The following is a 14567-nucleotide window of genomic DNA, read 5'->3' as shown; positions in this document are numbered from 1 at the left end:
ACTGCTATAATAATGATGGGCAATGATGATAAAAGGATAGGGGCAGGGAAAATAAAACTCAGGCTCGGTTATAAGCTAATGAAGAGGGGCAACACAGTAGGGGCTTTCTCACCTTAAATGATGACAAGATTATTCAAGAGGAGGCAAGCTTGGTGCATTCTCTAAGGCCCCAAAAAGAGATGTTTTGCCAAACTGCACCTGCAGTTACTATGGGGAACCAAAAATACCAATTGGAGTTTGAAAGACAAGAGACTCAAATTACAGACAAGATGAGAAGTATCACAGTTGAAACAAGCATAACAGAAAAGACTTAGGAAGAGTTGAATACAAACTTCACTAGTCAAGCTCCTCAGCCAATCTTTTTAAATCCAGGATCTCAATTGGTAAATTCGACACAACATTCCCAGCTCAATGGAAGCTCCTATAAAACCATTGAGTTGGAAAAGAAGGGCTAGGTTTGCTACTCTATTAAGACCAGATGAGATGTAAATGGAGGAGATAGTAATAAGTGACACAAGTGGCAGGAAAAGGAACAAAGAAGAGCTAGACAGTTAAAAAGATCAGGGTTTAAACAAGAAATTTAAAAGAGGGGCTCAATCTTGAAATGAGCATAAATCAGGAATCAAAGGTGGAGGCTGTTCAGCAGCCCCACCTACAACAATGAGATGCCTTACTTGGAACTGTAGAGTGCTTGGGCACCCTCGTATAGTTAGATAGCTTCATTTTATGGTAAAGCAACAGTGCCCACAAATCATTTTCCTAATTGAAACTAAAAGCACAAGGGAAATGATTGAGAACATAAGAAACAAAATTGGGTTTAAGAGAAGTTTTACAATGAACAGCAAATGTAACAGTGGAGGGTTGGCAATGATGTGGCATTCTAGTTCTGATATTGAGGTTGAATCTTACACAAACTATCGCATTTCAGTTAGAGTAACTAATCCACAGATTGGGAAAGCATGGACACTTATAAGCTTTTATGATAATCCAACAACTACTAAAAGGGAAGGGAGTTGGCAACTGTTAAGGGTTTTAAAACCAATGGATCACAAACCATGGTTATGCATGAGAGATTTTAATGAAATTCTTCATTACCATGAAAAATATGGGGGAAATACAGGACCTTTTGCTCAAATGGAGAGTTTTAGACAGGCATTACAAGACAATGATTTAAATGATATGGGATTCATTGGTAATAACCATACTTGGTTCAACAATTGGGAAGGAAGTGAATTTACTAAGGAGAGGTTAGATAGAGTTCTTGCCAACATTGATTGTATTAACAATTTTCATGTTATTAATGTTACTACTCTAGCAGCATGCACTTCTGATCACAGACCTCTCCTAATAGACATGATATCTCAAAATGATCAACCAAGAAGAAGGGTTAGACTTTTCAGATATGAATTGAGTTGGGGCCTTAACAATGAGTGCAAAACAATGGTCACTCGAGCTTGGCAAAGGAATGGTAGAACTGGACAATTAATGTTAGATTTATTAAACAAACTGGACAGATGCAAGGGTTAGTTAATTAACTGGAATAAAAGACAAGAGAAGCAATCCAAACAAACAATTGAAAGTCAGATTAACAAAGTGCAACAGTTACAAGAAAGAAATATACGATCAGATCAAGAAGAAATCAAACAGATTCAAAGAAATCTAAACTTGCAGCTAGAGCAAGAGGATTTAAAGTGGAAATAAAAATCAAAATAGAAATGGCTTAGAGAGGGGAATCGAAACACTAGATTTTTCCACATGTGTGCTAATCAGAGAAAGAATAATAATGCCATAAACAATATTACTGATGGAGAGAGGCATGTTCATTCAACTGCACAAGGTATCAATCATACATTTCAAGAATTTTTCATTAATCTGCTTGCTACTTCTAATCCACTAGGACAGTTCATCACAGAAGAGATGAATATTATGCTTACAAAAGAATTTGAGATTTCAGAGATCAAAGAAGCAGTTTTTAGTATGAATCCATTCAGTTCTTTAGGTCCTGATGGTTTTTCTGCTAGTTTCTTCCAACAACATTGGGATAGCATAGACAAGGAGCTATGTGAAGTAGTTACAAAGGCTTTGAACAATAACAAGTGGGATAGTTCTATCAACAAGACATTCATAGTTTTGATTCCAAAAACTAAAAATCCCACAACTATTTCAGAATTTAGGCCACTTAGTTTGTGTAATGTCTTATATAAAGTTATGGCCAAAGTTCTAGCTAATAGAATGAAGAACATCCTACCAGAAATTATATCCCAAACACAAAGTACATTTGTTCCAGGAAGATTGATAGCTGATAACATAATTGTAGCCTTTGAAGTCTGCATACCATGCAGTGTAAAATGAAGGGGTCAACTAAATACATGGCTCTCAAGCTCGATATGAGCAAAGCTTATGACAGTTTATAATAGACTTTTATAGAAGCTGTAATGATAAGGATGAGTTTTAACAAGAGATAGATTGATTTAATTCTTAATTGTGTTACAACAGTTTCATATTCTCTTCTTATGAATGGAACCCCACAACTAGTTTTTATCCCAACCAGAGGCATTAGACAGGGTGACTCATTCTCATCCTATCTATTTATTTTGTGCTCAGAAGCCTTAAGTCAAATGCTTAGAAAGGCAGAAGAGAAGAGAATGATCACTGAAATTCTATTGCAGAGGTCAGGTTCATATAAGTCATCTGTTTTTTGCAGATGACAGTATGTTATTTTGCAAAGCTTCATCCTTGGATAAGAACACATCAAATTCATTTCATGGTGGTCGATTTGACCTTTGACCAAGGAATGTTAGGTTCTCAGATCAAAGAAGCTGGTTCTGTAAGGGACAGACAAGAAGGTTAGCTAGTTAGCTAGAGTAGAGATGCCATTTATTTTCTTCAGTGCAGATAGAAACAAACCAGCTCATGGCTAGCTAATCAAGCAACATAAATTATGTATACTTTTTCCCAAGTTTACAAGGCTTGTTTTTTTGTCATTTTGTCACAGTTGATCACCCACGGGTCACTTGCATCAAAGATATCATTTTGTCATGTCAATAATCATGCCAGTCATAATGGAAAAAGAAACTCATGCTTTCTATTAGAAAGTTTCTATTTTCTGACTCCCCGGCAGGTCAGCACTTTCCAGCAAACAATTAAGAAGGATCAAAGTTCAAGTATCTATGATGTACTAACATCACATGCAAACCCTAATTACAAATCTTGAAGTACTCAGTAAACTAGTAGTAGTACTACTAAATACTACATAATAGATATTTCTTTTTACAAAAAATCAAGAGACAGTTGTGTTGTTGTCTTCAGCATGATACATCATGGCCGGCCATCTGCATTTATAGTTTATTGAGGTTATGTGAATGTGAGAGAATTTTAAGGACTATTTGGATTCAAAAAGTATTTTAGAAAGTCTCATACTGTAAATATAATATAAGTATATATGGAGGTGTTAACATAACATAATGTAACCGAAATCAATAATGATCCCGTTTAGATAGTGAAAGTGTTTCATCTTATCTCATCATTTTAATTTTTTCAAATTTTTACATAAAATATAATAAACAATTCAACATTTTAATAATAATAATAATAATAATCAACATTTTTCAAATTCTAAAATAATAATAATTTTAAAAAATAATATTTTAACAATATTTTATTCAATTTCCAACTTTCAACTCAATGCATCTTCTCAACTCACTATTCAAATAGTACCTTAGACTTTTGAATTGGGTGGTGTACCACGTGTTGAAAACTCAAACGATACCATGAACAATTCAACATTTTTAAATTCTAAAATAATAATAATAATAATAATAAATATTTTAATAATATTTTTTATTCAACTTGTAACTTTCATCTCAACTCATCTCATTCTAACTCACTATTCAAACGGTACCTTAGACTTTTAGACTTTTGAATTGGGTGGTGTACCACGTGTCAAAAACTCAAATGTTTATGAAGATTTGGGGGGTGAGATGAGATACAAAATTCTCATCTCATCTCATCTCATCATCACATTTTTCAAATCCCTATACAAAATATAATAAACATTAATTCAACTTTTTCAAATCTTAAAATAATAATAATATTAAAACATAATATTTTAAACTTTCAAACAAAACACAAAATTCTTATCTCACTCCCAAACTTGCAAGCTTCTTCTTTTATTCGGTAATATTCCATACTAACAATATCTTCATTCGCACTGTATGACATGCCAACTTCTAACCATTGATGACAAGTATGTTTGGATAGTGAGAGTATCTCATCTCATTTCATCTTATCATTACAAATATTTTAAATTTTTATACAAAATATAATAAATAATTCAATTTTTTTAAATTTTAAAATTAAAAAAAATATTAAAAACATTCAATAATTCCTAGGTGGTAAAAACCTTCATGTTCAGTTGAAAAGAAAATCAGACACTCCTGTTCCTTCACGTCCAAAAAGCAGCCAAAAAGCAGCATCTCTCCACCATGTTAAAAAAGTATCATACGTTTTGTCCAGAAAAAGACAGCTCAGACTCAGAGTATGGTGTATGGTGTCTTTCGAATCTCGAGGAATCTAGAGGGCGGGTAAAACAAAAAAAGTTAGTTTTTTATTTATTCATTTTTTATAGGTTTTTTTAAGATTCTTAATCATTAAGAAAATTAAAAAAAATACACAATTTTACTAATAATTAATTACTTTCTTAATTATTAAATAAAAAACATTAATAAAATAAAATATAAACGATAAGATAAGATTGAAATAGCGAACTCATGAATATATTAGAGCAAACTGAATTCAATTAGCATGTTGCATCTCTGAGGTAAGATTTTATGTAGGCTCGATCAACTTGTTGCTTGGATTTATCTACTCGTTGGTAGGTAGATGCCGGGAACCTATCTATGACGTACTCCAAACAGAAGCTCATTTGGACTAAAGTACGCATAGAATTGTGTAGGTATCATGCATAATTATCTTCATGTTAATTTGGGCTAGCTACCAGCTCACGTGGCTGGCAGGCTGCTATACCCAGCTTAAACCTAACAAACAACCCCTCCCCAAAAATCAAAACCTGCTAGTCTTCCTGTCATTATTAAAGATTCAAACACTTAGGGGGCCAGATGCATTGTATGAATTGACCAACGTATATATCATGAATATATATCTGCATTGTACATGATTTAGATACATCTCAAAATTGGTAGTGACCTTTACAAGCTTCTCGATCGTTGCTGCTTCCACTATATATATCTCTTGAAGGCAAACAAAGTTGTAGTGGAAGTAGCAAAAAGAAGCATGGGGGGCTGCACTATATATATATTACAGAGAGATTAAAAGAAGTAACTACAAAAATATATCGTCCACTTAAGAAAAAAGAAGCAAATTTGATCATACTGCTCTCTTCTTGCTCACAATAATATTCTGCTTGTTCTGGAAAAGAACAGCTTTGTAAAGGTATGAAAGCTCCAAAACTATCATTCTGCAATGATCCACTGCCCTTGTTATAGGTCAGCTGCCCAACAATCCATCAACTTTTCGAATTGCCTAGCGTAAAAGGTGGGCCTCAGGTTCCTTGTAATTGTAAGTCAAAATGACTGCATGTTTGACTTATCTGATGTGAAGACTTTAAGCATAAAGGTTATCCTCCAATCCAATGACAGGAACTTTACATGTTTCGACTTCTGAAATATGTACAAGCAGATGAGGTTGGCTTGGTCAGTACTGTGCTGCAACCATTTTGATTTGTAGCTTTTTGCCCTCCGAGGATCAATCGTCCCAAGAGCACCAAGGACACCTGTGGTAAGAAAATCGTCTCAAAATAGAACAATAGTATTATATATAGCGTACAGAATTTTCCATTCGGTAAAGATGCAGTACTTGAAAATGTCCCGAAACATAAATCTTTGTAATAATGTAAATAAAAAGTTGGCGCAGCCTTTTTACAGGAGCCAAATCATAGTACTTGATAATGAAGCCATAATTATCCAAAAAGATAAAAGCAAGAGACCACTTAACTTTTCGGCGATTGATCAAGTCCTTCTCTTCATCTTTATATCATATATCTTTAAATTCATCTACATTAACTTATGCATCTATAAATTTTTATATAACTAAGAATAGTTCTTCAAAGAAGCACTATTTACTCTCCAAACATTCTTTTTAATGTTTTTTTTTCCTCTCCTACCCATTAAAATCAATTTGTGGAATTTATATTAATATGATTTTGATATATGAAATTTATATTAAGTTGATGATACAAAGTATTTTTTAGTACATATTAATATTTATTGATAAAATTGGTCATTTTGATATATGAAATTTGTAATATTTAGATATATCGAATTTGTATTTTTGAGCACATGGTGCTAATTATTGTAAAATATATAAAAAATAATAATTTTAAAAAAATAAATTAAAAATAATAATATTTTATTATTATTTGATTCAAATATGCATAATCCAATGTGGGCTGGGATTTTTCTTGATATGCAAAATCAATCTTTAAAAAATGTAATTTTGAAGATGCATATAGAGAAACCAATGCTAGTGCTCGATCGTGGTTGGCATCCCCTTGCTTTGACAAAATCATTATTTTTTTAGTAACAAATTTTAAAAATAAATTGATAAATTTCCTTAATTTTATATAACATGTTATAATAATTTTACAATCTAACGTAACGCATCAAACTATATATATTAATTTGTAAGCTTATTTTTATAAAATTCCGTTATAATCAAAGCATCTAAAAAAAACACTTATATGGTTAATTCGATAATTATAAAAGTCAAATAATCTAAGTGAAATTCAACACATGAGTAATTAAAGCTGCAATCACTGCAAACAAGACACTTGAATTTTGTTTGATCACATATCGTTTATGGCTGATCATTATTTTCTCAATTTCTCCCAAGTTTCAATACCAATTAATAGAAAAAAAATTATTTATAAACTTTATTTTTTACACCCCAACATATTGTTGATGCATAAACTTTCTATTTCAACTATAATAAAGAATAATTAGTGTTAGGATTTTTTTCAAAATTATAATAGATCACGCTATAGGTAATGTGTTAACGCGACATTTATATGTAGCAAAATTCTGAACAATATTAATAAACAAAATTAACACGTTTTTATTCAACGTCTTACTATAGAAACCATAAATATAAAAATAATGTATTTTAATTATTATATTATAAAGTTGAATGAGCCATGCTACCATCGAGAGTGTAGTCCGAGAATGAATATTGACAAGATTATTTGGTCTTTTTTATTTATTTTGATTTATTTATTTATTTATATCTTTAAAAAAAGAATTGTCTTGAATATCAATAATTGTCTTGAAGAGAGGTAAATGAATTCATTGGAAATAATGATATGATGTGAATTGAGATGGATGGCACGTCGGAATGGACCTACCAAAGGTTAGGTACGAGTTCGAATGGGCGTTAGGGTTCTCCTACTTCTCCTTCTCAGTGATTACTGCACCCACTCTTGCGAGTCCCCCCCACCCCGGGTAGCCCATCCCCCTATTATGTTGATTTTTCCATATTTATTTCCAAAAGGTTTTTTTTTTTTTTTTTTCCCTTTAGTTGCAGATCAGGTTCTTAGCAAATATTTATAGTCTTAAGAGTATATAAATCTTGCCTTTTTTAAAAAAAAAAAAATGAGTAAATATAGAACATGTATATAAAAATTAATTATTTAATTATGGACCCACAGTTTTTTAAAATGAGTATGTGACGCTTACACACTCTAAAACTGTATATAACATTACTATTAAAATTATCTTGATTGCATCAAAAACCACTCCTAAGGTGACCCTTTGCTTGACCAAAAAAATCACAGAGATTGGAACCATTTCCCAAATCCCAAATTCTCCTCCCTGCATTTTTTTTTTTTCACATTATTTTGAATATTTTGGATTATAATTAGCTGAATGTTTTGAGGCGACTCTAGATCTAGAAGTCTTCAAGTCCCATTTTTTTGTATTCTATCCAATATAAAGTCATCTTGGTAGGAGAAAATCTAAAATCAAGAAACATAAATGGGAAATTATTAATTTGTATGATTTTAGGGCGGGCAAATCTCATGCACCATCTTTAAAAAAATGGAGCAAATCTTAAAACCCACACAAAAAGCCTACTTTTTAATGCATGAGGTTTGCACAAGTTAAAACAATATCATTCAACATAAATATCATGTTAGCCTTTTTATTTTTATGTTGTTTTTTTCCCGTTTCTCCAAAACCTACTTAGATATAAATTATTAGTGAATTTGTTCTAAACTAATAAAACTAGCACAAGTTTGATCTCTTTAGATATAACTAAAAAGAAAAGAAGTAAAACAAATTAACAAAATAAGTGATTCGATCTCAAAGACAAAAGGAAGGGAAAAAAAGAAAGAAGGAAAGAGATTTCATCTGATCATTCCCTATATATGGACAAACTAAAGATTTGTGTAACAAAATGAAGAAAAGGGAAAAGTGCAGAGAGGACTCAGAGAAAGGGAGAGAAAATTGTTCTCTGAGTGTATTTGTCTTATGTGCAGCTTTACATGGACCGTATATATACAATTGCATAAAGGAATCTTCTAACAAACTATTAAATAACAAATACATTAATAGCCTTCTGTACAGCACAACAACAAAAGATGACAAACAAATTAACTAAATCATTCTGCATCAATATATGGCTCCTTTCCTTTATTTAAAAATTGAGGTGAGGTAATCTGTTCTATCTCATGCTCCAATACCCCCCGCAAGATGGAGAGTGGAGATTGAGAACTCTCATCTTAGATAAGTGATGATTAAAAAATGAGAAATTCTATTTGCAGTCCTCAAGTGGGGACTGCATGTGCAGGCACATTATTAAATGAGAGAAAATATTATTTTAGGAGGGATAATTTTATAATTTTAAAAAATTTTAAAGTTAAAATAGCCTAGGCCTGCACATGCAATCTCCAAGTGGGGACTGTACCTAGCATTACTCATATTATGGAGATCTTACTAATACTTACATGATTACTACTCTAATGTTAGAGCCGATGGTTTGAATGGGGTTAATGTCGAAGACTCAAATGATGAATGGTACAACCTTGTCCAGTCTTCTTCGCTTATATATTCAGCATAAGTAATGTTATGTACAATCTTCAAATAGATAAGTTCTATATAACTTTTTTTTATAAAAAAGTGAGTTTCACTAAGAAATAATAGTTTTTTTTTTTACATTTTTTTAGGTAGGATCCACTTTTTTATAAGGATTTGTATGAGATTTGTCTATTTAAAAATTATACAAATCATTTCTCTTATTCCATCCCAATCTTCATTCACATGACTATGTGACATTTCAACTTCTAACCAGTAACCATTGATGACTCAAGTACAAGCTGCCTTCAGAACATCGCCCTGTTTTTTCCTCAATCAATTGGCATTAATGGGGATACAAAACATTCAATAATTCTAGAGTGGTAAAAAACTTCATATTCAGTTGAAATCAAAATCATACACTCCTGTCCTTTTAATCATCCAAAAAGCAGCATCTACTTTATCATGTTCAAAAAGTAGGTGGTTTGTCTAGAAAAAGACAACTCAATCGGGGTACCACAGGTGTCTTACGAATCTCTGAGGTAAGATTTTATGTTAGGCTCGATCAACTTGTTGCTTGGATTTATCTCCTGGTTGGTTGGTAGAGGTAGGGCTGAGCAAAAATTCAAAAATTGGACTTCGAATTTGACTTTGCTCGGAGTAGGATTTTTTTCCCCACAAGAAGTAGGAGTTGGAGGTGGTGGTGCACCGACTCCACTTCCGACTCCGACTCTGACTCCGATTTTATCCTCCAATTCCAACTTTGATATTTTACATATTTTTATAAAAATATATGTGTTTTTTATATATTAATCATATATATTTTATATAACTATAACTTATATTATTAATTAAATACTAGTATGAACAAATGTACCTAAAATAATACATTTATATTATAATATAAATTGACTAAATTGACTAATAATAATTTAGTATATGTAAACACCATACTATTACTATCATGTAACACTAATGTATAATAACATGTAATACTAATATATAATAACTAATGTATAATAACATTTAATACTAATGTATTATGTATAAACACAAATGTATAAATTTATAATAAGTTATAACATGTAATACTAATGTAACTTATACAAAAGTATAATAACATGTAGTAGTAATGTATAGTGATCAATCTATCATAACATGTAATATTAATATATGAGCACTAAGCCACTAATGTGTAATAACATATTAATATGTAACACTAATGTATAATAACATGTAATACCAATGTATAATAACAATTAATACTAAATCTAGTATATAATTAAATTAGAAATAAATTAGAAACTAATATAATAACATGTAATTAAAACTATAGTATAAGTTTATAATTATAAGTATAAGTTAAACATTAGTATAAAATATTATACTAAGTTAATATTTAATAATTTGTAATACTATAGAATAATAACATGTAATTAGACATTAGTTAAATAGTAATTGTTAATAATCAATACTAAGAATTAAATTTAGTGATAACAAATTATAAAAACCATAAATAAAGAAATTTATGACTAAAACAAAAATTAAAATTTGTTTAGGATTTGATTTAGGGTTTAGGATAAAAAGAATGGGCCCAAAAGAGCCAAAACAAAGATAAAACAACGTTAGTTTGACTTTATTTTGGTCACAAAACGTCATAGTTATAGGGTTTCGAGAATATACGAAGCTACAAGGGTCTCCTAGTCCTTAATTTTGTCCCCGTCGCCTCTCTTTGTCCCTCTCTCAATTCCGACGAAATCAAATTGAGTTTTTATAATTGATTGTGAAAATGATCTATTGGTAATGTGATTTCATAGAAATATTATTCCCACTTCAAATTTTCGATTATATAATATATTAGAACTTAAGACTTCATTTAGTGGATCTAGTTTTAGAGAAATATGCTCGTGTTAGGACATATTAGAACTTTCGCTTTATATAACATGTCAGATTTGGTGATGAATACTCTATGTTGGTCAATAGTAGGGGTGTAAATTCAAACCGGACTGGACCGAACCGGACCGGACCGGTTTTGAACCGGTTCGGTCCAGAACCGGTTTTTAAAACGTAAAAACCGGCCGGTTCCGGTTCCGGAATTTTTTGGACCGGACCGGACTGGTTGATTAAAAAAAATAAAAAATAATATTTTTATATATAAATTTTATACAAAATATTTTATATATTTTAAATATTAATATATATAAGTTTTATATATAATGTATAATTATAAATTTTTATGTGAAATTTTATATATAACATATATATTCATATATGAAATAATTTCTTATTATAATTTATAAATTATTACATAAAATGTTAATACTAAATCACTAAAAGTTTATAACTAATACTAATATATAATTTATAACTATACCAATAGTCTAATATTAATACTATTATATAGTCTAATATATTAATAAAAGTATAAAACAGTTTTTTTTAAATCAATTTTTTTTTTTTATAAATAAATTTTTAATGACAAATTATGAAATTTACATTTTCAAAAAATTAGAAAACCGGACCGGACAGGACCGAAAATTGGTAAAACCGGAAGTACCGGTTTAGGAGGGTAACCGGTGCATAATCGGTTTTGAAAAATATAAAATCGATACATATCAGTTTGGTCTTAAATTTTATCTAAAACCAAACCAGATCGGACCTGTTACACCACTAGTCAATAGTTGTGATATCTTGTGCGTTGGTCAATGGTTGTAATTAAATCTGTGTTGGCGAATCTGCCTAATGGGTCATTGGTTGCATGTGGTAGAGGCGAACCTATGACGTACTCCAAATTGAAGCTCATGAAGTCAGTAAAGTACGTATAGGATTTTGTAGGTGTCATGCATAATTATTTATCAAAAATGATAAACCACCAACCTCATGTTAAATAATTTTTATACATTAACTATGGATTAAAATAATATCTTTTTTAAAATTTTAGTTTGATTTTTATTTTGATTTGATGTGTTTAAATGTTAAAAAATATTATTTTATTAAGAATTATAAATGAGCTATGATTGCGTTGTAACATTGTCACTACTCATTATTTAACTGGTAGTATTTTTTTTTAAAGAGTTATTCTATTATCAGTATAAAATATATCATCTATATAATTTAAATAATAATATTTTATTTGTAATACTTAAATTTTAAAAATTTATTTTTTAAATAAAATTATAACACGTAAATATTTTAATAATTATACTCTACACATCAACTTGACAAAAGAATTTTTTATTCACTAAAACCTCTCGTTATATTTTAGGGCAATATATATTACATATAGACGGACTCCTTCAATTACACGCGACGAAAATAAAATTTTTTTGCAATAAAAATAGGCTCCAAGTAGATATCAAAGAGTGAAGTCTGAAGAACTCAATGAAAATGCAAATAAAACATTTTCTTATTCTTTATAAAAACAAATATTCTAATAAGAAACAAACATTTTTCTTATTCTTTATGAAAATGCAATATATTAATTACGTCACGCGGCTGCGATACCCTTAAACCTAACCCCACCAAAACCTGCTAGTCTTCCTGTCATTATTAAAGATTCAAACACATTTAGACCATAGATAAGGTGGTGGGGTAGAGACAGCGACCAATGTGGGCTTCTTCCATTGATTGAACAGCCGACAATGTCGTCCTTTAGGACATGGACAATTGAGAAACAAACAAGAAATTGGAGATAACTAGTTATTCTATGGGCCAGATGCCCATAAAGTGCTTAAAATTCACAACCCCCACCCCATCCCACCTTCTCTCTATAGCCATTAGGTTATATGGGTGGTGCTAGAGTCACCGATTATCGTTACCAAATTCAATACCAACATTATATATATATATATATATATATATGAAAAAAATTATTTTATCTTTTTAAACTTACCGCTCAATTTTACCACTTACCAATTTTTTTTTTATTAGTGATTAAAAAAGTGATTTTAAGTATATTTGAATTTTTTTTATTTTTTTATTTTTGGATGTAAGTTTTTACATGATAGAGCATTAGCAATGGAGTTGCAAATGAAAAGATAAAATTCTACTAAAATCACATGTTTTGTTTTTTGTCTTTGCCATTCAAGAGAGATTGTCACATTAGATTATTTATATATTAGTTAAAATAATAAAATATTATTTTTTAATAATAATAATCTTTTTTTTTATAATTTTTTTTCATATTTTGTAATTATACTGACTATATATTAATTAATAATTTAATCTTTAATTAAATTATTATTTTGTCTTATGTGGAGAGAGTGAGTGAAAGGAGAAATAAATAAGTGATAAAATAATCAATAGATTGTGGAGAGTACCTATTCAAATATGTAGAGATACTGTAGCTTGTAAGCAAAAAATTTACATATGATTGCACCATTGCTAGTGCTCGTCGCTTTACTCCTACTTTTATAGTTTTTATTTCAGCCAATCTGGATAATGAATTAAAGGTTTTAATATTATATATATATTTATAGGAAATAGACTTCATTCATTCATAAAAATGAAGTTACAGCTATGACCTGATACATACAGAAAAAATCTTAAATTATAAGCCAACTACTCACGGTTGGGGCTCCACCAATACACAAATTCCTTTATGACTGGTATGGTCTTAACTTCTATAAATCTCTATAGACAAACCATCTAAGAAACCACACTCTGTCTAAAATAAAGATTTCAAATCCCACCTCCAGAAGAGGAGATGACTTTCACTCTATGGAAAAAATGTCCAATAGACTATTTCCTTTTTATTTTTACCTAAGTAAAAGGAAATAACAATAAATATAAAAATAAATGTGAAAATGACAGATTACAACTATAGATCCAAATTTTCAGCTTGAAGGAAAGCAAAAAACAATGAACAAAGAGACTGTGGTGGCACGTGAGGGACACGCGCCATGCTAGGAGTGTGCGGCCAATCGAGTCTAAAGAAATCGTGGTCCCTGGTACCAGAAACGCTGCGCGTAGCAGTAGTAGAAGATTCCTGGTGCGGTGGCGCGTGGATTTCATGCGCTGGTATGACTTGCACATGTGACTCACATGCCGTTTTGTTCAATGAAAGCCTTTGGGCGTCCGAAGAGTCGTTAGCCTAGGAATCTTGCGAAGGGGCGCGTGGTGGTCGTTGGGCTTCAGAAAACAGCAGATCAGCATTTCGCCATACTTTCGACGGAAAAACAAACAAAACTAAAAAATAAAGGGCTACACAGTCTCTAGTCTAATCAGATGGGAGGAGGGAGGGAGGAGCTGAAGCTCCACCCCCCTAGGTTGGGTTTTTACTAGGGTGGATCTTTGGAAAGAAAAGTGAGAGAGAGCTTTTGGCTAGGATTTTTTCTCCCTTTTTATATTCTGAAATTACTATAAAGGTGAAAACTCATAAAAGTAAATTTTGTAAGACGTTGATTTTTATGCAAACGGCTAATTACATTTAGGTCTGGTTTGTAAAATGAAATCATTTCAACTCATCTTATCTTATCTAATCAT

This window comes from Juglans regia, chromosome 2, assembly GCF_001411555.2.
Source record: "Juglans regia cultivar Chandler chromosome 2, Walnut 2.0, whole genome shotgun sequence".
Classification (NCBI taxonomy): Eukaryota; Viridiplantae; Streptophyta; class Magnoliopsida; order Fagales; family Juglandaceae; genus Juglans; species Juglans regia.
The sequence above is the reverse complement of the archived record's forward strand: the minus strand, read 5'-3'. Positions refer to the sequence as shown.